The sequence below is a fragment of the Lissotriton helveticus genome, chromosome 4_1 (genome assembly GCF_964261635.1).
Source record: "Lissotriton helveticus chromosome 4_1, aLisHel1.1, whole genome shotgun sequence".
NCBI classification, from domain to species: Eukaryota; Metazoa; Chordata; class Amphibia; order Caudata; family Salamandridae; genus Lissotriton; species Lissotriton helveticus.
In genome coordinates this window covers 89,966,737-89,992,371 of record NC_136063.1, presented here as the reverse complement: position 1 = coordinate 89,992,371, position 25,635 = coordinate 89,966,737, and positions in this window count along the sequence as shown.

Below are 25,635 nucleotides of genomic sequence, written 5' to 3'. Positions count from 1 at the left end.
CTGAAGCTCGAGCACCAAGTCAAGGTGGTGTCTTCACAATTAAAGGACGTTGGAAAGAACGAAGCACATGAGTTGGCGCAGAGATTATTACAACGCCTAGTTAGCAATAAACAGCTTGTAAATATCAAGAAACAACAGCACTACATTTGTGCTACTATTCTGGATCCACGTTACAAAAAGCCATTGTTTGGCAAAGTAATAATTCCTTTTGAAACATCGAATGTTACAGAGTACAAAGGTTGGCTAGCTCAGTCAGCCATTCGTTTTGAAAGAGAGCGGAAGGAAACTGTAGGAGAAGACAGTACTACTAGTGAATCAGCAGGCCATCAGGCGTCCCAAAAAAGCACTTCTGCATCTGTGCCTCTGGCAGAAGTGAGTGACTTTCCCTCTGAGCCGTTAACCACACCAGCAACCGTATCATCTGCACCAGGCCCAGGCGATATGTCTGAAGCGGGTTGGCTAACTCAGCTAGGGTTTCCTTGTCCTAGAAAGGACACAGAAGTGCAAAGTACAGGAATCCGGGAGGACATTCTTTCAATGGTGCAGGCCTATCTGGATGACTCAACAGAGGTCAATATTACTGAGGACCCATTGGCGTATTGGCATGGGAAAAGAAAAATATGGCGAGAGCTCACCAACCTGGCTATCAATTACTTGTCTTGCCCACTCGCAAGCGTGTCCTCAGAACGTGTTTTTAGTTCTGCTGGTGGCATTGTGACTTCCAAAAGGTCCCGCCTCTTGCCCGCAAATGTGGAGCGGCTCACCTTGATAAAGATGAACCAGCACTTCATACCACCAGATTACAGAGTACGAGAATCCACGCAGGAAGAAGAGGACACCGACCTACCTGAGGAAAGTTCTCCTCAGTTACCAGAAGTACAACCGACTGATGATTTAGCAGAGTATGAGGACGAGTTCTGCTTCCCTGACAGCGAGTTCTGAAAATGAGTCAATCATTCATTAACTGTAAATTTAGTCCTCCTTATTCACTTTTATTCCTGTGTGTCTGTCTTTCTTTGTTTAGCAAGTGCTTCATCACATTCCCAACAAAACTGTAATCAACCAATAAAACAACAAGCCCATCAACAGAACTGTCTTGATTTTGATGCCGCAGCATTCCTCAGGTTCACAACAGTTAGTTGACAAGAACTCAGTCCTGGTCGTCTATCCTGAGTCCTCCTCCTCCAGACTCACCCTATCCATTACCCATAATGCTGATGCCTGGATTCTGCACAATGAAGAAACTTACGTTGACGAGTCCCCTAACGCTTTAGGACTTTAGGACTGTGAATTCCAGGTGGAGCCAGCCCTCAAACACAAATTACTGGTAAGATAAGCGTTTGGTTGGGAGGTAGTATAATGGAGTATTAGGAGAGGCGAGAGAGTGACAGTGGTACTAGCAGTAAAGTCCTAGGGCTCTTGAATTAACAAACTCTGTGACAGGCATTTACTTTGGAAAACATTTGGCCTATTACACGTGAACGTTTAGGCGTTATTATTGCTCGCTTGCCTGTCTCAGGGGTGCTGTCTGTGGGGCTTCTAGGTTTTTGGGTTGTGTGAGCACCGCTGCCACATTTCTAATGTTGATTGCTTTTGTTTTGCAGAAAATCCACGCCGGGAAACTCCAGTTGGGGCCCTGCTGCAGAACGCCTTAGGACACTGTGAATTCCAGGTGGAGCCAGCCCTCAAACACAAATTACAGGTAAGATAAGCGTTTGGATGGGAGGTAGTATAATGGAGTATTAGGAGAGGCGAGAGAGTGACAGTGGTACTAGCAGTAAAGTCCTAGGGCTCTTGAATTAACAAACTCTGTGACAGGCATTTACTTCGGAAAACATTTGGCCTATTACACGTGAACCAACACGATGACAGTGTTCAGTAAAACGAACTTACTGCAAAACCACCACCCACCAGGCTCAAAAGTAGTAAAAAACAGGTATGCTCAGATAAAGTTTGAAAAAGTATATTTTTATATCCCTAACAAAATAATCTCCCGCAAGACCCTCCCTAACCCCAAATAGTCCATCAAAAGTCCCCAAAAAACCCAACTCCCAATTCCCACCCCCCAAAAGTCTCTAAAAAAGGGGCAAGGGACACTCTACGGATGCAGGTTGTTCACTTTGGCCTCCAGGGCATCATGCCTTAGGGCCAGGGCATCGTACTCCTCCCGGAGCATGGCGTGATCTAAGCGGAGGCCCTCCATCACCTTTTTGTACTCTTCCCATTTCTTGACCTCCGCCTCCAGGTTGGACACTCTGCGGAGTGCACGGCGCAAGCGAGCCTTTACAGTACTGTGAGGAGGTGCAGCCGTTGCTGCTCGGCGGTGGCGTCTTCCAGCACGGCTCTGGTTGGCTGGAGCACTGCGCTTACCGGCAGAACGTGGGGTCACGGAGGAGGATGCAGAAGATGTTACATTTGATGCACTTGAGTGCGTGTCGTCCCCCTCCATTTCCACCAGCCGGCGATATTGCGCAACAGTGGCATCCAGCCTCCGTTGCCGGGCCAGTACAGCCAGCATACTCCTGCTCGGTTTTGCAGTTTTAGTATTACCAACTATATGAAGAAAGAAAGACATAATCTGTAACGAATGCTCTTTAAGAATATGATTAACACAAAATGATTCAGCAGGAAGTTGTGTCACAGTACAACTAGCAACTAGCCAGCGCAGTACAAATCTATTCAGGCCAGTATCATGGGCGTCTGCATGGAGGGGCAAGGTGGGGCGCTTATGGTTTGGTGCTCTTTCATATGAAAGAGATCTGGCAGAAGTGAGTGACTTTTCCTCTGAGCCGTTAACCACACCAGCAACCGTATCATCTGCACCAGGCCCAGGCGATATGTCTGTTTCCCTCTCTCTCTCTCTCTCTCTCTCTCTGTCTCCCTCTTTCTGTCTCCCTGTGTCTCCCTCTACCTCGCTGTCTCTCTCTCTCTGTCTCCCTCCCTCACCCTCCCTCTGGCTCCCTCCCTCTCTCTCTCTCTCCTTCTGTCTTCCTCTCTCTCTGCCTCTATCTGTCTGTCGGTCCCAGCCTGCTGTAATTGCCATATTGTAATTTGTCACTGGGCCAGCACTGGATACACATCATATGCTATCTAAGAGTCAGATAGTACCATGATCCAGCTTACCTGTACTCGCCACCACCACTGCCTGCTTCCTTACAGTCTGATTGTCCTCTGGCGCCGCATCCTCCCCAGAGTAGTCCTCAGACTCGGAGTCGATCACGATCACGTCCGAGCTGGCCCCGCCACCAGATGTTCCACCTAAAAAATATATTTAAGACTGTTAGATTACACCACTCACTAGTATTTGGTTTAGGAATGAAGAAATTTGAAAACAACAGAAAAAGTAATTGACTGTCTACTCTAGTCTAAAGTAAAAATGTCCATCCTTCTAGGGAAGGCTGTTGTCTTGCTGCTTTTTTTTGTCACAATTGATGAATGCTTGCTTAATTTTACCACACATCATTTTTCTCTGAACAGACAGACGCTGGACTTCTACGGACAAGAGCAACATCAACTAAACCAGGTGAAAGCTCGGCTCGACCACAAGAAATGTGTTCCATTACTCATCAACTCAGCACCAAGCACTTTTCCTTTTCCAGCTAACTTTATTTTAATATATGTGTTTACTTTTACTTTTAATAAAGCTTTTAAACTTGAATAGACTCTGTGGTTTTTGGTCCTCCAGACTAGAGTGACTGAGCGAAAGGTTTTGTAATTTTTGCAAGGAGGAGTCCGTGCCGCTGACACTACCAGGTTTATACAGTGTGCCAAACACGCCACTCTGAAATATTATTACTCTGGTCTTTGGTGTCCATAGTTTGGTTTGTGGAGAATTGTCCCTGCAACAGTAGTATTATTGATTTTGCTCCTATCTAAACACTGTTTCGAAAAAATTAAATTAGGAACGCTTGGACAACAATAGGTCCTCTATATTTAAATGAAAACTTACTGGGGCCAGCAAAGGAGCACTCGCCGCCCTGGCCTGCATCCTCCTCCTTTGGAGCCACTGCATCCGCTGTTTCTGTCCGCTTGCCCCTGGGCGGACCTGACGTACAACATGAAAGAAAGAACAGAAAAAATTGATGATTGCTGCTTGTCGATGTCCTTGTCAACCAAATCAAACATTTAGAAAGAACAAGAACCAACTATTTCAGCCAAAAAGAGGGCTACAAAGGAAGGACTGCACCTGAGCCTCTACTCTAGGGGCAGATTTACAAGCCCCTTGCAGCTCTTTTGCTCCGTTCTTGCGTCACTTTTGCGACGCAGCGCCACAACAAGAGAGGCGCCATGGTGTGGCGTATATTAACAACGTGACACATATGGGAGATGCATCCCATTCTAAAGCCCTGCGCCATAAGGGAGCGTTCCAGCGCAAGGGAGGGCGTTCCTGCGCAGGAACGCATGCTAAAAGTGGCTATGGGGAATAGATAAAATTTCAATCAGTCATTTAGGACAATGATGCGTCACTGAAACCCTGCGCCTGCATGAAGCAGACTTACGGCTTGACGCAGCATTGCTGGAGCTGCGCCATCGTTGCAACGCAACTCCATCAATGAGCCGCCTTTACGGCACCGATGCGTAACGCTTCGGTGACGTTTTGGCACCATGGCGTGCCGCATTGAAAATACAGCGCACCATGGGTGGTGCTGGCGTGCCTCACACTTTGCAGGGATGCGCAGGTAATTGCTAATCTGACACTTAGGGGCATACTTACGAGTTCTGAGCTGGACACCTCCAGATGTGCACCAGAACAAATGCGTAACACAAAACTAACCTTGCGTCACGGCAGATGCACCGCAATTACAATGCGGCAAACCCTGGCGCAAGGGTAGGCAGATGCGTGACGCATCTCGTGACGAAAGAGGGGCGCATCTCTAGAGTCGCGTCGCAGGCGCGATGCAACTATAGCAATGCTCAGGGCTGCCCAATACTCAACATACCGCATCAGTCCTTACGCCTGCTTCAAGCAAGCAGGCATAAAGAATTGACGTAGCAGCGTCGCGGAAGTGCCTGCGTTAAATCTTGTAGATTTCACGCAGGCACTTTTGCGAGGTGCACATCTGCCTGACTGCCACCCCCCCCCCTCCCCCTGCGTGAGAACGCACCCATTGTGGCGCAGGCCCAGGTCTTAACGTGGCGCATCTCCTTAGAAGCATCACGTTGTACATGACTCGCAGGGATGCGCCACGTTTACGTCGCTGTGCGTCAGGTAAGGCAGCGTAAACGTGGCGCAAGGGGCTTGTAAATCTGCCCCTTTGTGTCTAGCATTACGCAGTTCTGTAAAGTACACTCATACATTACTCAGCCCAATTAAATGAACACAAAATAGAAAACAAATAAGCAGTGGCACCACCACAGAGAAGGAGAGCAGTGCACCTGAAATGCACAGAAGATTTTGAAATATTAATTTACCTCTCCTATCAATGTAATCAGCAGCATTATTGCTCTTTGTAAAAAAGTTAAAGCAAACATTTGCAATATTATATAACACACAGAGCAGGAGAAAAAACAGTGTAGTGAGTGATGAAAAAATTGCTACTACTACTCACCAAGCCCGGGGACCTCCACTCCCAGCAGGTCGAGCAGGTAGTGCTCCCGGTCCAGGATATCGGTCCAGCGGTGGGTCACCTGATTATAGGTGCGCTGGACCCCCGTGATGTTAAAAAGGGCCCGGCACACCTGCCCCCACCGCTTCCGTCGCTCCTGGCTGTTGGTATAACCGACAGCGATCCTGCCGCCTGCCGCGATGGTCCTGGGGAGACAGCGCTGCACATAATAAACCAGTGAGCCCACCTCCTCAGGGCTGAAGATCTCCCTGGGCACCACCATTTCCGCCCTCAAGCGGCCACACGGGAGCCGGGCACGGGCTGCGGTGCCCGTCTTGGGCAGCTTGACAGCTGTCTTCACCATGTTCTGGGCAGGTAAGGAGATAAAATGAAAAAGAATAAGAGTAGAGAAGAAGGAAATAAAAGTTTAAAAAAGTAGTTGAAAAGTAAACAAAAGTAGCCTAAAACACAAAAATATAGACCTAGAAAACAAGAGGGATAGAAAAAAAGTTTAATAGATCAAAAAAAAAATAAAACAAGCAAAGGATGGCAGAGATATACAGAGGATAGAAACACCATGCCCAGACACATAGGAATGAATGAAAAACAAGATGGCCGCCCGAACACGTGCGTGTAAGTAAGTTCGCACGCGATTTCTCTCGCGAACTCGTGCGAACTTGTATTCGCAAGGCGCTCATCGCGCGAGATTACACATAGCGGGCGGAAACGGAAATACGTCACGCAAACAAAATGGCGGCGCCCGTACTCAACCTTGGGGTAACTCGCACGAGTTCGCGGCTTACACGATCGATTTCGCACGACGCCGCGCCTCGCGAATAGGGCGAAATTACCGAAAAACGAGTTTTGCAAAAGCAAAACCAACGAGCAGGTGCAAAAGTTCGAGCTCATCATTTGTAACCATTTACCTGTAGTGCTTCCTGAAGGGGCCCTCCAGAATCCGGTTGCCTACTTGCAACTATTGTGTGACCCTGCTCTGACAGTCACAGAATAGTTACAAGTATGCCATTGCATCCTGTTAAAAAAAATTTACAATGCAACAAAAAGGAAAGGGAGCAGACAAGCAGGTGCCAGCCTTCATTAATGTCAGTTGAGGCAGGGCAGGTGTTGCGGTTTGCATAACTTAAAGCACTTAGCAGGTGTGCTTTGCTTTGCCTCAATAATGTACACTCACTGGTCAATCAGAGGGTGTTGTGATGACACCGAGGGTGGCATGGGTGTGCCAGCCAGAGGGTGGCATGGGTGAACCAGAGTGCCAGTGTTGACAGAGGATGGCAGTGCTTTGCTTTGCCCCAATAATGTACACTGGTGAACCAGAGGGTGCTGTGATGACACAGAGGGTGACATGGGTGAGCCAGAGGGTGGCATGGGTGACCAAACAGAGTGCCAGTGGTGACAGAGGGTGGCAGTGATGAAGAAAGCCTTGCAAACAGGCTTGGCACGTAGAAACAACAAGTTCGCAAAACTGGCGACCCGACAAGTAAGTTCGCAATTTGCGAAATTGTACAAAACCCTCGTGAACTTGCAGAAACCCGTGCGAACACACACCCCCCCAAAAAATCCGCAAATTCGCGAGGATTCGCAGATTTTGCGTATTGTCGCAATCCGCAAATACGCAAATCCGCAAATTCGCGGATTGCGAATCCGCAAAATACGCCCATGCTTAGTGGAGTGCAAAAAACGATGGATTTAGGCCCAGATCCTTGTACTGGGGTGAATGTATGACATTGTTCTACATTCTGTCCATCAACTGTGTTTTTTGCAATTTCACCCTGAGTGTGCTGGGTATGCTCAGACGTGAGTCCCAGGCTCTCCACACCACTGGAGTCAAGCTATCCAGGCTGATGAAGGCTGATAGCCAGAAACCGGTCCTTGGATGCTTGATTCCGGTCTGGGAAAGACATGGCTTGGTAGTTCGGACTGGACTGTTCCCATGAGGCACAGGGTCAGAGCTGATTTGCATATAGCCAGTGTCTAACCCAGGTTGGTGTGGAGTGCAAAAAAACGATGGATTTAGGCCCAGATCCTTGTACTGGGGTGAATGTATGACATTGTTCTACATTCTGTCCATCAACTGTGTTTTTTGCAATTTCACCCTGAGTGTGCTGGGTATGCTCAGACGTGAGTCCCAGGCTCTCCACACCACTGGAGTCAAGCTATCCAGGCTAATGAAGGCTGATAGCCAGAAACCGGTCCTTGGATGCTTGATTCCAGTCTGGGAAAGACATGGCTTGATAGTTCGGACTAGACTGTTCCCATGAGGCACAGGGTCAGAGCTGATTTGCATATAGCCAGTGTCTAACCCAGGGTGGTGTGGAGTGCAAAAAAACGATGGATTTAGGCCCAGATCCTTGTACTGGGGTGAATGTATGACATTGTTCTACATTCTGTCCATCAACTGTGTTTTTTGCAATTTCACCCTGAGTGTGCTGGGTATGCTCAGACGTGAGTCCCAGGCTCTCCACACCACTGGAGTCAAGCTATCCAGGCTGATGAAGGCTGATAGCCAGAAACCGGTCCTTGGATGCTTGATTCCGGTCTGGGAAAGACATGGCTTGGTAGTTCGGACTGGACTGTTCCCATGAGGCACAGGGTCAGAGCTGATTTGCATATAGCCAGTGTCTAACCCAGGGTGGTGTGGAGTGCAAAAAAACGATGGATTTAGGCCCAGATCCTTGTACTGGGGTGAATGTATGACATTGTTCTACATTCTGTCCATCAACTGTGTTTTTTGCAATTTCACCCTGAGTGTGCTGGGTATGCTCAGACGTGAGTCCCAGGCTCTCCACACCACTGGAGTCAAGCTATCCAGGCTAATGAAGGCTGATAGCCAGAAACCGGTCCTTGGATGCTTGATTCCAGTCTGGGAAAGACATGGCTTGGTAGTTCGGACTGGACTGTTCCCATGAGGCACAGGGTCAGAGCTGATTTGCATATAGCCAGTGTCTAACCCAGGGTGGTGTGGAGTGCAAAAAAACAATGGATTTAGGCCCAGATCCTTGTACTAGGGTGAATGTATGACATTGTTCTACATTCTGTCCATCAACTGTGTTTTTTGCAATTTCACCCTGAGTGTGCTGGGTATGCTCAGACGTGAGTCCCAGGCTCTCCACGCCACTGGAGTCAAGCTATCCAGGCTGATGAAGGCTGATAGCCAGAAACCGGTCCTTGGATGCTTGATTCCGGTCTGGGAAAGACATGGCTTGGTAGTTCGGACTGGACTGTTCCCATGAGGCACAGGGTCAGAGCTGATTTGCATATAGCCAGTGTCTAACCCAGGGTGGTGTGGAGTGCAAAAAAACGATGGATTTAGGCCCAGATCCTTGTACTGGGGTGAATGTATGACATTGTTCTACATTCTGTCCATCAACTGTGTTTTTTGCAATTTCACCCTGAGTGTGCTGGGTATGCTCAGACGTGAGTCCCAGGCTCTCCACACCACTGGAGTCAAGCTATCCAGGCTGATGAAGGCTGATAGCCAGAAACCGGTCCTTGGATGCTTGATTCCGGTCTGGGAAAGACATGGCTTGGTAGTTCGGACTGGACTGTTCCCATGAGGCACAGGGTCAGAGCTGATTTGCATATAGCCAGTGTCTAACCCAGGGTGGTGTGGAGTGCTAAAAAACAATGGATTTAGGCCCAGATCCTTGTACTGGGGTGAATGTATGACATTGTTCTACATTCTGTCCATCAACTGTGTTTTTTGCAATTTCACCCTGAGTGTGCTGGGTATGCTCAGACGTGAGTCCCAGGCTCTCCACACTACTGGAGTCAAGCTATCCAGGCTGATGAAGGCTGATAGCCAGAAACCGGTCCTTGGATGCTTGATTCCGGTCTGGGAAAGACATGGCTTGGTAGTTCGGACTGGACTGTTCCCATGAGGCACAGGGTCAGAGCTGATTTGCATATAGCCAGTGTCTAACCCAGGGTGGTGTGGAGTGCAAAAAAACGATGGATTTAGGCCCAGATCCTTGTACTGGGGTGAATGTATGACCTTGTTCTACATTCTGTCCATCAACTGTGTTTTTTGCGTATTCTCAATGAGGCCGGGTATTGTAGTGCATACTTTATCTCATATTCGGGCAGACAGCCTTTAACGTCCATGAAGGATGCCCTGCGATGCTGAACTGCTAATGTATAGTCCAGGTATATGTGCACCTCCGCGTTCTTGATCACCCAGCCTAGGGGGGCACCCGGTTGTTGAGGCCCCCACGGAACTCTATAGGCTCGCTCCGCGGAGAAAAACTGGGAGTGCTTACCTTGAAGTATCGTGCCCGAGAACCATGTTTCCAAGTATAGCTCCGTACACTGTCCCTTGATGCGTTCCCGCAGGGCTACATTGAGGACACAGAGGGCTTCACAATTGTGATTGTGTACTCCACATCGTCTACTCTGTCTTTTAGATATTTGTGGTCCTCTCTCAGAAAACTGAGCTCTGCGCATGGCGTATCAATTTTGGGGACCAGGGTGGATTTAAGGTCCATCACCATTGCCGTTAGCTCATTGAGGCGGTGTGAGAGGTCAGCCTGTGGCATGGGTTGGCCCATTATTAACTGGTCGGCACCTGCAGCAAGTCAAGTCAAGTCAAGTCAAGTTAAAAATTTGTATAGCGCACTACTCACCCAGAGGGTCTCAATGCGCTTGAGGGAGGGGGGGTACGTTATTTATCAAATATCCAAGTTTTGAGTTGTTTTCTGAAGGAGAGGTGGTTCTGTGTAAGGCGGAGGTGGGTGGGGAGAGAATTCCAGGTTTTGGCCGCTAAGTAGGAGAAAGATCTTCCTCCCATGGTGGATCTTTGGATGCGTGGAATTGCGGCGAGGGCTTGATTGGACGATCATAGTTGGCGGGTGGGGGTGTAAAAGGCCAGGCGCGTGTTGAGGTATTTGGGTCCTAGGTCGTAGAGGGCTTTGTGTGCGAGAGTGAGGAGGCGGAACGTTATTCTCTTGTTGACGGGGAGCCAGTGGAGGTCTCTCAGGTGACTGGATATGTGATTGTGGCGGGGGATGTCAAGGATGAGTCTGGCGGAGGCGTTCGGAATGCGTTGGAGTTTTTTCTGTAATTTGGCTGTGGTTCCAGCGTAGAGGGTGTTTCCGTAGTCCAGTTGGCTTGTGACAAGTGCTTGGGTGACCGTCTTTCTTGTTTCGGTGGGGATCCAACGGAAGATCTTTTTGAGCATCCATAGGATGTTAAAGCATGATGATGAGACGGCGTTGACTTGTCTGGTCATCGAGAGGGAGGAGTCCAGGATGAAGCCCAGGTGGCGTGCGTGGTCCGTTGGTTTGGGTGCGCTGCCCAGGGCCGGTGGCCACCATGAGTCGTCCCAAGAAGAGGGGGATGATCCTAGGATAAGGACTTCCGTCTTGTCTGAATTTAGTTTTAAACGGCTGTTCTTCATCCACTCGGCTACATTTTTCATCCCTTCGTGTAGGTTGGTTTTGGCGGTGTTTGGGTCTTTGGTGAGGGAGAGGATCAGCTGGGTGTCGTTCTGCGTAGGAGATGATGTTGAGGTTGTGTTGGCGGGCGATGGATGCGAGGGGGCTCATGTAGACGTTGAAGAGGCTGGGGCTGAGCGATGATCCTTGTGGTACGCCGCAGATGACTTCAGTGGCCTCTGATCTGAAAGGGGGGAGGCGGACTCTCTGGGTTCTTCCAGTGAGGAACGAGATGATCCAGTCCAATGCTTTTCCTTATATCCCGACGTTTCTGAGGCGTTTTATAAGGGTGCTATGACAGACCGTGTCGAACGCTGCGGAGAGGTCCAATAGGATGAGGGCAGCTGTTTCTCCGTTGTCAAGTAGTGTTCGAATGTCGTCTGTGGCTGCGATGAGGGCGGTCTTGGTGCTGTATTTGGCTCGGAAGCCGGATTGAAATGGGTCGAGGGAGCCGTTAGACTCGAGGAAGGCGGCGAGCTGACTGTTGACGGTTCTCTCAATGACTTTGGCAGGGAATGGGAGGAGCGAAATGGGGCGGTAGTTCTTAAGTTCAGTGGGGTCTGCTGTGGGTTTCTTCAGGAGGGCGCTGAGTTTGGCATGTTTCCAGCTTTCCGGGAAGGTAGCGGTGCTGAGGGAGCAGTTGATGATATCTCGGAGATGGGGTGCGATGATGGAGTCGGCTTTGTTGAAGATGTGGTGGGGGCATGGGTCGGTTGACGATCCGGAGTGGATGGAGTTCATCAAGCGGATGGTGTCTTCAGTGCTGATTGGGTTCCAGGCGTAAAGGTTGGTGGTGGGGGGTTTTGGTTCGGAGGTAAGGGGGGTGGACTGGTCGCCGAAGCTGTTATGTATGTCAGTGATTTTGCTGTGGAAGAACGAGGCTAAAGAGTCGCAGGGAGTGATGTCGTTGGTGCCGGCGCTGGGATTGGTAAACTCTTTGACGATGTTCAAGAGTTCCTTGCTGTTGTGGGCGTTGTTGTCGAGTCGATCCTTAAATGCTGATCTCTTGGTGGATCGCATCAACTGATGGTGTTTGCGGGTGGCGTTCTTGAGGGCGGTCATGTTGTCTGTGGTTGGGTTTTTTCGCCAGGCTTTCTCGAGGGTGCGGCAGATCTTTTTGGATTTCTTAAGGTCGTCATTGAACCAGGGGGATTTTTTGCTACCTGGCTTGTTTTGATGGTTTTTCAGGGGTGCTAATTCGTCAGCGCTGTGGGTGATCCATTGTGTGAGGTTGATGGCTGCTTGATTTGGGTCCAGTGATTTGGCGGGAGGGTTTTGGTGTAGCGATGTGGTGAGCTGGTCGGTGGTAATTTTGTTCCAGTATCTACGGAGGATTTGTTGTGGGTGGTGGTGGGTCGTGGTCTTTCTGTAGTTGAAGTGGACGCAGCTGTGGTCCGTCCAATGGAGTCCTGCGGGGACCAGGGGGCCTGACGCTGGGCGTGGTCCGGCACGGACGGGCGTAGACGGGCTTACCTTTGGCGCGCCTTCGGCGCGCGTAGTGCGCGCCCGCAGCGCGTTACCGCTGCGCGTATGTTGCTCTGACATAAGTGGATAGTGGAGGGGGGCGGAGCGAGGGAGGAGCAGCTGTGAGGCGGGAGCGGGGTGGAGAGACGGGCTAGGAGGCACAACAACAAAATGGCTGCAAAAACAAAAGCGAAACAGGACGAGATTGGGGCACAATCTGGAATATCGCTATGATATGGGCAGTGGCACCGGCACAATCAGGCACAAATAATTTTTACAAGCAATGCGAGCAATGCACAATTAATTATTAACATCAATGAGCAGTATAGCGCTACGATACCAAGCAGCAATGAGCAGTATAGCGCTACGATACCAAGCAGCAATGAGCAGTATAGCGCTACGATATTGAGCAGCAATGAGCAGTATAGCGCTAGGATACCAAGCAGCAATGAGCAGTATAGCACTAGGATACCAAGTTGACCAGGGAGCGTGAGGAGCGACCGCTTCTGAAAAAGTCAGGACGGTCACCAGCGCCAGATGATAGGCCCTGTGGGTCAGTGGCCAATGGCTGTTGTCTCTCAGTCCTTGTCTTGCCCATCCTGGTAGTAATGGCACACTGAAAGGTCCAGGGAGAAGGGGGAAAAGAGTGTTTTGGGACCAATGCTCATGCCCCTCTGCTGGGTGGATCCCTGGTCTAGGGGGGGCAAAGTCTTCTATCCTTGCCCCCACCGTAAGTGCAGCACCCGGGCCAGGACGCCAGGCAATAGTGACAATTGTAGTGTGTGGCAGGGTAAGGCAGGGAAAGTGTCGGGTCCTGCCCAGCAACCGTCCAGGGGGCACCAGTGACAGGGCAGTGTAGCGGTGTGCTGCCTTATCCATATTACAAAATGAGGGTGTGTCCCGTATAAGCCCTGTCAATGAAGGCTGTGCGCTGGGGTGGTATATCTCGCAAGGTGAGGACTTACTATGTGCTTTCTTCTTCCCCTCACACACATTCACCCGTGGGCAAGAGGGGGACCCCCAGGCCCAGTCAGCATCGACAAAGAGAGGGGTGTCCACACACCAATGTGCAGCAAGGAGCCATCACTGCCCAGGCTCAATGTTCCCCCAAGTCATGAAGGGGCCCACGTGCCAAGGGGCAACTGTGATGTTGTTGAGTCAGTGTGGTGTGGGGCCACCGGGCTGCAGGGCCACGTCCACCGCCAATCAGCTGCAGACCTGGTGAGCTCCAAGATATGGTCAGGCCTCACGGCCCACACTCTACTTACAGGGTGCGGAGTTCAATTAAGGATGGCCCAGGCCCCATAGGAGCAGTCTGGTGGGCCTGTGAGTAAGGGGAGCCCTCGGATGAAGTTGGGCCCCCAAGGGCCCTTGCCAGTGACAGCCACGAGGTTTTAGGTATGCCGGAGGAGGTATGAGGTGCGGGCAGCCTACCTGAATCCATGGCCAGGTCCGTCCTCGGTGTGGCGCAGAAACGTCCTCCCAGTGTCGATGCAGCAGCAGGGCATGCGGCAGGACACCGCAATCTCCCACCACAGCTGCAGCTGCAGGCCCACAAGCGCGATGCTTCGTTCACTAGGGGCGTGCCCACAGCGGAGATCCGATGGGGGAAGGGGCCGCAAACGCGGGTCCGGGTCTTCGCTCCGATGCTCTGCTTCCCCATGGCCGTAGTGACTTCAGAATAGCTCAGCTGGGTCCTATAGTGCATCATGCAGTGATTCCGTGGATCACTAGTCTAGTTTTTGGCAACTAGCTGCAGGATACTTGGTGCTCCCGACGGAGGGAGCCGGAAACGTGTCCGCTCACGTCGCTATCTTAGACACCACCCCAGCACTCCTAGACTTGTCATAACACAGAATCATTTGTAATTTGTGTTTGTTTGCATCATGGATATTGCTAGAGAAAACCAATGGGGTATGTAGGCAGACAGTTTGAGCTCAAGAACTTGTCTATCTCATGCTGTTATCTGCACTGTGTGTTTTCTCCTCATGCTAGATGAAGAAAGGTACTTTTTCCCCCAAAGTTCATTTTATATGCAAGCGTTGCATTTTCTGTGGCCCTGCTGACAGTTGTGCACCTTCTATAATAGCTGCCTATCTCCTTATCCTTTGGCAATGGAGCCAGCCACAGAATATATGGATACACCCTACATAGAATGTACTTTTCACAGACAGTCCTGAAAAGCGGCAAGCAACAGGTGTGACGCTCACGCATTTCAGTGCGGTGATCCACATCACCGCACTGAAATGCATTGTCACGCATTTTTGACCTGTGCAAGGCGCGCCAGCGGCGCTCCTGTGCCCGGGCTCTCTCTGTGTCCTGAGAGAGGTGCTGCCAGCCGTCCGAGTGCCTAAACAGTTAACTGACTCTGCTGCAGCTCTCAGCTCTGAGAGTGGTGCGCTACAATGTATCTGAGTCTCTGCCTGCTGTCCGACTGAGGCTCCTGTTGCCCTGGAAACATATGCGCAAATCATGGTGCTAGCGGCGCCAGCGCGGCTACTCAGACTCTGTCCTCACAGTCAGTCTGCAGGGGGGCCGGGCTGCTCTGAGTCGGATACTCAGCTGTCAATCACCGTTTGGCGCACCAGGGGGCCGGGATTAATCTGGATGTGCCGGCCTCGATAGACGATAGTGCCGTCATGACCGAAGGAAGTAGGGGGTCAAGTGCTGCGGAGAAGTGGCGGGGGATTAGCGAGTGCAGGCTGCGCGACATGAGAAGCTGTCTCTCTGAGCGCTATGATGGCCGCGCGCCCCGCTTACACTGCAGCTCGCACCTTCACCACCTCTGGCAGCTCCTCAGCAGAGCCTCGGCGGCTACAGACAGAGACTCACAGCTCGGGCCAAGCCAGGCCGAGGTCGGAGGACTGCGAGCGTGGCCGCGTCGGGCCGCGTCGACTCTGGAGGGGACAGAGCTGGATGAAGCAGCAGGCACAGCTGGCAGACTCGTCAGAGTGGCCAGTGTTCGTTGCACATCGTGGCTGGGTGGGCAGCGCCAGCAGCTGAGCAAGTCTAGTAAGTCAGTCACTGTCACTGTTTTATTTATTTATTTTTATGTTATGCACTTTGCAGTGCTGCGTCATGTGGACAGTTACCCCGGGTGTCAGAGAGCGCTTCACAATTGGAACAGACAGACAACTGTACTGATACATGAGGAGAAAGTTATGAGGCAAATTATTACACAAAAAGCAAACGTGTTGCATGAGGCATTGCAAGAAGTGACAATAGTGAGCAAACAAAATACAAGAGATAGCACAAACGCATTACAGAAAGTGACATGCAATGCGTGCAAGTTATAAAAGCGTGCAAAGTAACAAGTAGTGCCTATAATAGTGCAATAAAAGGCAGACACTCAAACACAAGAACAAACGTAACGTTACGTAGGTAATGGTGGCACTGGTGCAAGTGTCTAAAGCAAACAAAATGTAGGAGGTAGCAGCCAGTATGTTAAGAGAAAAGTGACACTCAGCAAGAGCTCAGAGCTGTTAACTTCATTGTAGCCGCTTGCCTCCCGTGACATGCGTTTACTAAAACAAAAGGCAGAAAGCCTAGGATGCGAATGTAGGAACAGTAGTTTTCAAAGAAATTGGGTACTGGTAGGCTAGCCAGAAGGTGAGACACTCACTGTCACACAGCAGCACCTACGCAGAGAGGTAAGAACTGAGCCTTCAGCATTATCACTGCCCATTCCCCTTGGACCTTCTACAAAGAGCACTGCGTCAAGTATTCTACATGCCTGGCCGTAGCACCACCGTGACCTTGAGTGAAACAATAATTTCACATAATAAAAAGCATCGCCTGCTCTGTCTGATCATCCTTCCGGAGTCAGAGAGCCTGCTGCCTTTAGTCCTGGTTTAGTTTTACCTAATACCTCTGCAGCACGTGTTATCACAGCAGCTGCTCTGAGTGTCATCTAGGGCTGTGAATAGTGGGTATTATCATCAAGTCCGAAGTCGGGTCAGTGCATGGACATTTTCACTCTCTTCGGTGTTCTTCACAGTGTCTTATTTTCTGATTTGTGTAGTAGCCTCCCCGAAAAGTACTGCTGCTGAAAAACATAACTTGTGTAATTTCATGGTTATGCTTTCGTTTACAGTACAGTCCGGTTACAGGAGGGAGCAATAGGATTAGTCTCCTTCCATTGCTGGTGCTCTGCAACAGTTTCAAGAAGTTCTTGGAGTTTCTTGTTACTCAGTTGGCTGTAATTTCTGATATTTAGAAGTTTCCCTCACCTTAATTGCATGATTTTTGCTCGCGAGAAAGTGTCACTCATAGTCGTTGAAATGTCACTCATAATTTCACTCAAATTTTTAAAATGTCACACAAGGCAATCTGAAACCTTGGCAGCTATGCAGAGACCAAGTGGCGCCTCTTTAAATAGATCCACAGCTTGCATTGCCCAAAAGGTATACTGCCCTCTGTATTCGCACGAGCAAAATGTCTGCGTGACAGTCTTCCTGTTGCCATTCCCTAGGTCTTATTCTGATAGATTGATGCCTTTCTTGGAACAACATCCTCATACAAGTAGTCATCTTAGGGCTATGTGTGGGGTGTCAGCGACCTTCACCTCTGAGGTGCATTCTGGGCAAAAGTGGTTGCCTACTTCGTTATCAAAAGCCTTGCACAGATGTGGTTAAACCTGACCTATATGGAAGCAATATCTGGCTGCCTGGCTCAAACGCTCTTTTTTTGTTGCTCCCAGGTGGTCTGGCAGTTCGGGCTGGACTGTTCCCATTTGGCACAGCGTCAAGACTGATTTCCATAGGCTGGGATCAAACTGGAATGGCATGGGGAGCAAAAAAATGATGTATTTAGGCCCATATCTCTGTACTCGGGTGAATGTATGACATTGTTCTGCATTCTGTCCATCAACTGTTCTTTTTACATTGATCACCTAGAGTGGGACGGGTATGCCCAGACGTTGGCACCATACTCTCCCTGCCACTAGAGTCAAGCTATCCTGGCTGATTAGAGGTGAAGCCCTGAAACCGGTCCTTGGATGCTTATTTCCAGTCCACGGAGGACCTGGCCTGGCAGTTCAGGCTGGACTGTTCCCAGTGGCTGCAGGGTCAAGACTGATTTGCATAGGCAGGGTTCAAACTGGAAGGCTTTGAGAAGCAAACACATGATGGATTTAGGCCCAGATCTCTGTACTGGGGTTAATGTATGACATTGTTCTGCATTTTGTCCATCAATTGTTCTTTTTGCATTTATCAGCCCGAGAGGGACGGTATGTCCAGACGTGGGCCCCGTGCTCTCTATGACACTGGAGTAAAGCTGTCCTGGCTGATGAGGGGTGAAACCCGGAAACCGTTCCTAGGATGCTTGTTTATAGTCCAGGGAGATCCTGGCCTGGCAGTTCAGGCTGGACTGTTCCCATTGGGCGTAGGGAAAACACTGATTTGCATATGGCTGGGTAAAACTGGAATGGCATGATGAGTAAAACAACGATGGATTTAGACCCAGATCTCTGTACTGGGGTGAATGTATGGCATTGTTCTGGATTCTGTCCATCAATTGTTCTTTGTGCACCCAGGGGGCCGATGGCACAAAGATTGCTGATCATCCAAGTCCTCTGCGGTGTCATTGTTCCTGATGAAGGTGAGAGTGCCGCTCAAGCGATATTCAGAGATACAATGGGTAATGTGTGTGGTTGTGCTCTGCTTCTGCATCTATGTATTCTTGAATCCACGCTTCTCGGGCAGCCTTAATTTTTTAAAAGCGTAAGCATGCTGTGTGCGGTCTTTGGCATTGGAGTGGAACGCCATTCCAAGATCATTCCTGGCATGGCAACATTTCTAGCCTCTCCTGTTCACATGAAGTAGCAGTGAGGTGGCACAATCAGATATATTAGCTGGTTGCCCATCAGTTTCAAGGCGGTAGGCTCTATTTGCAGCACCGATGTATGCCCCATGGTGTTCATGGCTTCACACACATCCTGGTGCAATGTCTACGAGGTTACCTGTTCACCCATTACTTCCTTATGTGGGTGGTTAGTGGATGCCCAGGATGGTATTATTTTCTGAAGAGATGGCAACAGACTACACGTGCTCAGCAAACCAAGAATAAAGTAACACTTAATGAAATATGCAATTGATTAGCAGTAAATAGAAACACATTTTTCAAATGTATATTTTGGAATAGAAAAAATGATAAATACAACAACAAATTTAGTGAGGTTACTATCACTGTTCAAAAAAGCAATTAGCAGGTTTCACAAGCACTTCCAAAGCACCTGACAGAGCCCACTGTTTAATAATTATGCTGGGGGAAGCTGATGGACACTGACAAAGATGGGATTCGGTGTGGCTTTTGTATGCTTGCCATTGTTACCAGTGTATGCTCCAAAGGCATGAATGGCATTCAGTTGAAGCAGATAATCCTGTATTAGAGGACACTGCTAGAGAAGCAGAAAACGTCTCTCTGGGTGTTGAGCAGCAAAGAAAGAGGCTGCCATTGTGGTGTAGTATGGATTATAGGGACTTGGTTTTTTAGACCTTCGGACTTACAGTTTTTTCTACTAGTCCTCATGTTTTTTAACTTTGAGATTGATTTTTTAAGGCTCCTTTGTTTGAGTAAAGAATTTATACAGCACAGTGTTCACCACCAGTTCGACACTTCGGGACAGATTTACAATTACTGGCGCATCCCTGCATATCGTCAAGGATGCGCCAGTAATTGTGCGCCGCTGCTCCGCCACCCATGATGCGCCACCATGGGACAAAAACGGCACAGATGCGTGACGCATGGCTTTGATGGATGTGGACTTGGCACCTTTGAAGGCAGCGGACTTGGCTACTTTGATGGCAGTGGACTCAGCTCCTTTGATGGCAGTGGGCTTGGCTCCTTTGATGGATGTGGACTTGGCACCTTTGAAGGCAGTGGACTTGACTCCTTTGATGGTAATGGACATGGCACGTTTGATGCAGTGGGCTTGGCTCCTTTGATGGTGGTGGACTTGGCACCTTTGATGGCAGTGGAGACTTGGCAACTTTGATGGCAGTGGGCTTGGCACCTTTGATGGCAGTGGGGACTTGGCAACTTTGATGGCAGTGGGCTTGGCTCCTTTGATGGCTATGGACTTGGCACCTTTGAAGGCAGTGGACTTGGCACCTTTGATGGCACTTGGCTCATTTGATGGCAGTGGACTTGGCATTTCATCGCTATACTTCTGGTGGTAAGTAACAAACACACTGTCATTTTAATTATCATTTATTGTTTCAAACTTTATTATTGATGTATGTATTGTATTTTTCTGCTTTTCAGGGATGCCACGTTCACTGATGTTAACAGGTATCACTTCTTTTAATGTCTTCCTGGCCATTAGTCATATGATGCCACTTGCTTTAAACAGTGTCAAATGAAGTATAATGTCACTTTCGATGCCCTTGTTTAACACAAGAACCCCAGAGAAGACCTAGGGAAGGGAACTAGAGGCAAGGGGTTCTAGGAGTAGGCAGCCTCCAATCTATAATGTTTAACACAACAAGAGCCGCTCCTAGTGTGATGATCTAAGAGCAGAGACTGGTCTCACACGCCATCTGGTGTCATGCTTCATCATTGGCATTCATCAGGACCTATACTACATAATCGGGCTCCACCCTTACCGTACTGTGATGGTGAGGGTTCCACTTGTTGGGGTGATCAATATCACACTCCACTGTTTGTGCGGCTAAAGTATTCAAGCCCTAAGCCTGAGGCGAGGAACACGGACGTAGGTGCAGAGGTGGGAGAACTTCCTTCAAACACGCTTGACCAAAGGGGTCTCCCCTCCTCACTCTCCTCTGCGGCTAGTAGGACCCATCTGTTAGGGGTTGAATACTTTAGCCGCACAAACTATGGAGTGTGATATTGATCACCCCACCAAGTGGAACACTCACCATCGCAGTACGGTAAGGGTGGAGCCCGTTTGTGAAGTATATATCCTTTTGAATGCCACGGACCCTTCGGGCCATCAGGCAGAAACATGTCGACCAATCATATCACAGTGGGGGGACAATAGAATGCCCAACATACCGACAAAATCAACTTTAAACACCATACAGATGTCAGTAACATTAAAATAAGTGTGACATCAGTAATGGCCTTTTAACTTCACTTTTTTGTAAGGGCCCCCACTTAGCTTTAGAAGCGCATCCTTGTCTTCAGGTGTATGTCCGCACTCTATCAAACCAAGTTTTTAGAGGGCGAGGACTAGTCAATGATGAAGCATGACACCAGGTGGTGTGTGAGACCAGTCCTTCACTTTTTGTGAGATGCCTGCACTCACAAGACAACACTGTAGCACTTAGGTCATCACACTAGGAGCGGCTCTTTTTGTGTTAAACACTTTCGATGCCATGACATTTTCGTTAATTACTGTCCATCTCTCTGACCTGCTTTTCTTTCTTTCTTTCGCTGATTTTTAATTTATAATCTTGAAAACTTCTAGAGGTGTACTTATATTTTTGTGCAGCTCATTTCCTTGCAGTTTATCTTACTTCTAATAAAAGTTAGAGCCTGGACAAGGATAATGTCTAGATGTATACATGGGTCAATATTGTCATGCTCATGTTAATCGTCCATGCATTGGTCCAGAACTCAGCTGTTAGGTCAATCACAACAGAACTCCCACCAGCCTTTGTCCCCCAACTTTCATACCCTAACAGCTCAACCTACATCATATCTGACACTTCACTGCAGTTCTTTCAGCGTAATTGCATGCAGTCATTTGCAACATGCATCACAGAATGTTCGCGCAAGAAATCATTGTCCACATCTCTCTTTTAGGAGCAAAAAAGGCCACTTTATTTTAGGACAGGTGCATCATAATTTTCACGAAACACATTTCATTATTTATTTATTTACAAAAACCAACTCTACAATGATCTTAGAAAACCTGAATCCCAAAACCCAGAACGAAACTCCTATCTACTACCCCTAACCTACCCACGCTACCCTTCAGGATGGCCAACCCGCTCCAGGCTGCCCACCCCCACTACCAAAAACCCGCCTATAAGTAGAACAAAGGCACCCATCCTAACCGTGGCAGGCCAAGAAAGGAGCAGCACCTAGGGTACCACAGAAGAAAAAACACACCCCCCACCCAAATGGAAAAGAAAAAGAGGGAGGGTGGGTGGGGCAAAACAAACCTCCCTACTAGCCTCCCGCTACGCAGTTACTCCACTGCCAGCCTAACCCCCTTATATCACTTCCCTAATCAGCCCACACCTGCTTTCCTGCTTCTCGCGCGAACCTACCCAGGGAGAGACCGGCTCGCGCCTGGCTCTCCCTGGGTCCCCCCTAGTGGTAAACAGAACCAAGCCCACAGGGCTGCATTCTTATCAGAAAGGAAGTGTCAATTTCATATCTTCTGTCTGCTCTGAATCATTGCACAAATGCACAAGCCTGTGGTTCTTCTGTTCAGGTTAAGTATGGTAAACACTGTACGCAGCCAATTACATGCGGGACAAACATAGTAATACAGGAGAGTTGCTAGCCTTCGCATTACCACATCGATGTGCGTTTGACAAATTCGACAACCACACCAGGTACATGTTCATTAACCTGCAACCGATTTTTAAATCAGTTAATGTGTGCACGTACATACCTGGAACCCATGAATAATCTGAGCTTTGTGATTGGTCAGCATGTGTTTTTTTAGTAGGTCTTTCTGTAATCATGAGAGTGTTGGCATGACTGATATGTATAGATTACCAATTACAGGCATTCTTGCAGTTGTTTTTATTAGGATGGGCAATCGATTACCTGTTCTTTGCATCTGAACTTCTGAACTAGTTTATGTTATTGAGATACCCTACATTAAGGGACGGGTACTTATAACTATGCGGAATAGCTCATTCTTGGCCTGTATTTCAAGATCCAATGAGAAGGGCTCTTCCAAGCCCTAGGTTTTTTTGGTTCATAGGGAACTTCCATTGTGTTTAGGTCCAAAGGCAATAGTTCCTCCAGCCACTTCTGCATATAGGTCTTCTCAGAAAAAGTAATGAATCTTACAGCAGTGGCACAAAGGTGAATGAGAGGTTAAGAATTGTGTGAGACAGCAATGTACAACTCACTAGAACATCCTGGTGCAGGGAGGGACCATGCTGTACCTTAGTGAGGCGGTATCAGTGGCACAGCGATTGGGCTTTGGGATCGATAGGGCTGTAGTATGCTTTGGTTCCTCAGTTTTCCATTTTTCTCATTTTAATTGTGTGGCTCTAGCCATGAGAGGCAGCAACAGGCTTTTCAAAGGTTATAGTAAATTCCATTGGGTGCTTGTAAATAGCAAACCTGTCTGGCATTTGCTAAAGCCTTTTAAGGTCTTGTATTTTGTTGTGAAGAGAGAAATGCAAACATATTTAAGAACAGAACCAGTGAACAGTGGAAAGGTTGTCATAGGGGAAGAGTGGAAGGCAGATTGGCAGAAAATGATTTGTTTAAGTTTGTTCCTACAGGTCAGCTGTGATAGTGCAGTTTCAGATGATGGGAGAGGATGTGGCAGAGGCTGGAGGTTTAAAGGCAAGTATAGGATTTATGAGCCACACTAAATGTGCTGAAAGATTAATAAGAATATCTATGAAGTACAGAAAGAAATGGGATGGGAAAGAGGGCTTAGGCCAATGTTGGGTTATAATGGAGACATTCCAGGTGGCTAGAGTGGGAAATCTGTGCGAGGTAGCAACAGGATGAGTCATAGGGGAGTGTGAACACCTGGGTGCATAGAGAAAACAGTGAAGGTTAAATAGGACTTTGGTGACATATATTGTACATCAACACACTTCCCACTCAGGTTGTCACCTGGCCTTCAAACACAATCATATCAAAACATATAGTCAAAATATTTGTGGTACGGTTTCAAAGATAGTTCCCTTGTAAAAGTGTCTAATCCAAGCCTAACAAACTGTAATACAGATGTGTCCTATGTAAAAAGCAGGCGTATTTTGTTTACATTTTTTATAGGTTTTTGTGTTTCAATGATTGCACCGCACATGACATACAACAACTGGAATCACATTGCATAACATGCATGCTTTGGTTTATAACCAGCCAAGTCACATTACTTAATACTGTATCTGTCATGGCCTTGTTTAGCTGTCATGTAAGTTCCTGATGTTAGGTAATGCCCAACAGGGAGAAGATGGCTATTGTACTCAGCTCTGTCAACTCATGTGACTATGTAGGGCGGGTGAGGAAAGTGGGAGGAGAGAAGGAGAAACTTTGCCTAGGTCAGGTATCCGTCGCTTCCCAATGCTCCCAGTTCACCCACTACTTCCCTCAAAGTGGCCCGCGCATTCACTATGATGATCACTGCACTCACCATTGACGCTACTTCCACTGAAGAAACCTCCTCAGCTTCCTCTTATTTGCCATGTCTGATCAACCTAAGTGTGATAAGGGTATTTATTAGGGTGAAGATTGTTGTGATGTATATGTTCTACATATGGTTTATGTCACCTGACAGGTTTTAGAATAACAACATATTTTTATTTAATTGCTCATAATAAGTTCTCAAAAGTCTCACAACAAATGAGTGTAAACATGTATATTTTATTTAAAAAAATCCCTTTTGGATTTTGAAAAGAGAAATAAATCATTTATAAATTATATAACTTTGCATGAATTGTTAAAGTAAGTTTAGAAAACAGCAGTAGGGAAACACAAAATCAAATGCATAGATTTGTAGTCCTCAATGTAAAGTCAGAAAAATGACTCCCCAATAGTTATAGGTTTGAAATACCTCAAGTTGAAATATAAATTACATTGTCTATGGATGTTAAGCAAACCTTACAATGAATCCAAAATTGACAAATTGCATTTCCATTTGCAAACCAGTCTCCGGTTTGTGAATGGAAATAGTACAAGTCCATAATTCTTTAACCATTCCATACTTATTGAAAAAAGTTATTTCCAGCAAATTTCATATTTTTCTAGTTAAGTATTTTTTGCACTCAGAGTGTTTTATTATAATGCATATTTACCAACATCGAAATTGAGTTCACTCTTTTTTTGCTCATTTCCTTACGCATTGTCATCTTAAATGTAAAGAACGGAGTACATGGTCTATCAAAATTAAACTATAGAGATCAAATTATGCTTACTAAGCAAAAGCCCCCATTAACTGCTATTCAATGGATACCCAATCAGTTCCTTTGGACAGCCATGCTGTCATTGTATTACTAAGCTGCGGAAGGCCAAACGTCTTATGGGATTTTTCTTAGCAATGGATATAAAACTACCATTAAAGTCGCAAATTGAAGTACTTTAAGTGCTGTTTTAGCCTCAATTTTCTGACCATAAACAAATTAGACCAATATTTTCTCTATTTGTTTATATTTTGAAACCAGATTGAAATCCTGAAATATTTATTGAATGTAATCTTCCTAAAATGCCTAAATACAGCTTTTATCTTCTTTCAAAATCTCTTTTTATGTGTTCTTCATAACCATTGGAATACAGATACCTACCTTTTTACATTTCTCCTAAGCCAAAACATATTGATCAACCATTCAATCAATCAAAATAACTTTATTCGGTCTAAAAAAACAATAGGCCATAAAAGTACATGGAAATATTGCACATAGCTATAATCACACATACACATTTTAAAATAATAAATACATTAAAAACTATTAACAAATAATCGAATAAAAGACATTTGGGGTTCAACAATACTTCATGTAATACATTAAGTACCCATGCTTGAAATGAGCAGAAAACTGCAAGTCAAATCAGATTTCCGTGCTCCATTACAGTATTACAGGCAGTAGATGCAGTTAAAAGTGCATGAGGAGGCGCTAGAGAGAAAACAAACACCTCAAATAGGGTCTTACTAACCCCCAAGAGTAAACCCAATAGCTCTGCCAACTCTACACACTGAGCCAGGCTGCACGTAAAATTCTGACAGTCTAGTCCATCATAATGTGTCTAACCTTAAGCGCAGCTTTCAAAAAGGCACAGACAGTGAAAACAACTTCGGGTGAACAGAGGGATTGGAAGTAGAGGAGAGCAGATCTACAGCGGCAGAGGACTAGCCTCCGTAACAAGGGTCTCAGAAAGTGCTTTTGTACTAGGCTGTGCAATTTACAGAAGAACATAAAGTGCAATAGTGATTGTGCAGAATAATTATCACAGGGGCATGGGGAGACTATATTTCCCTCTGGGTCTAAAAAGTGTTTGAGAAATAGAGGCCAACG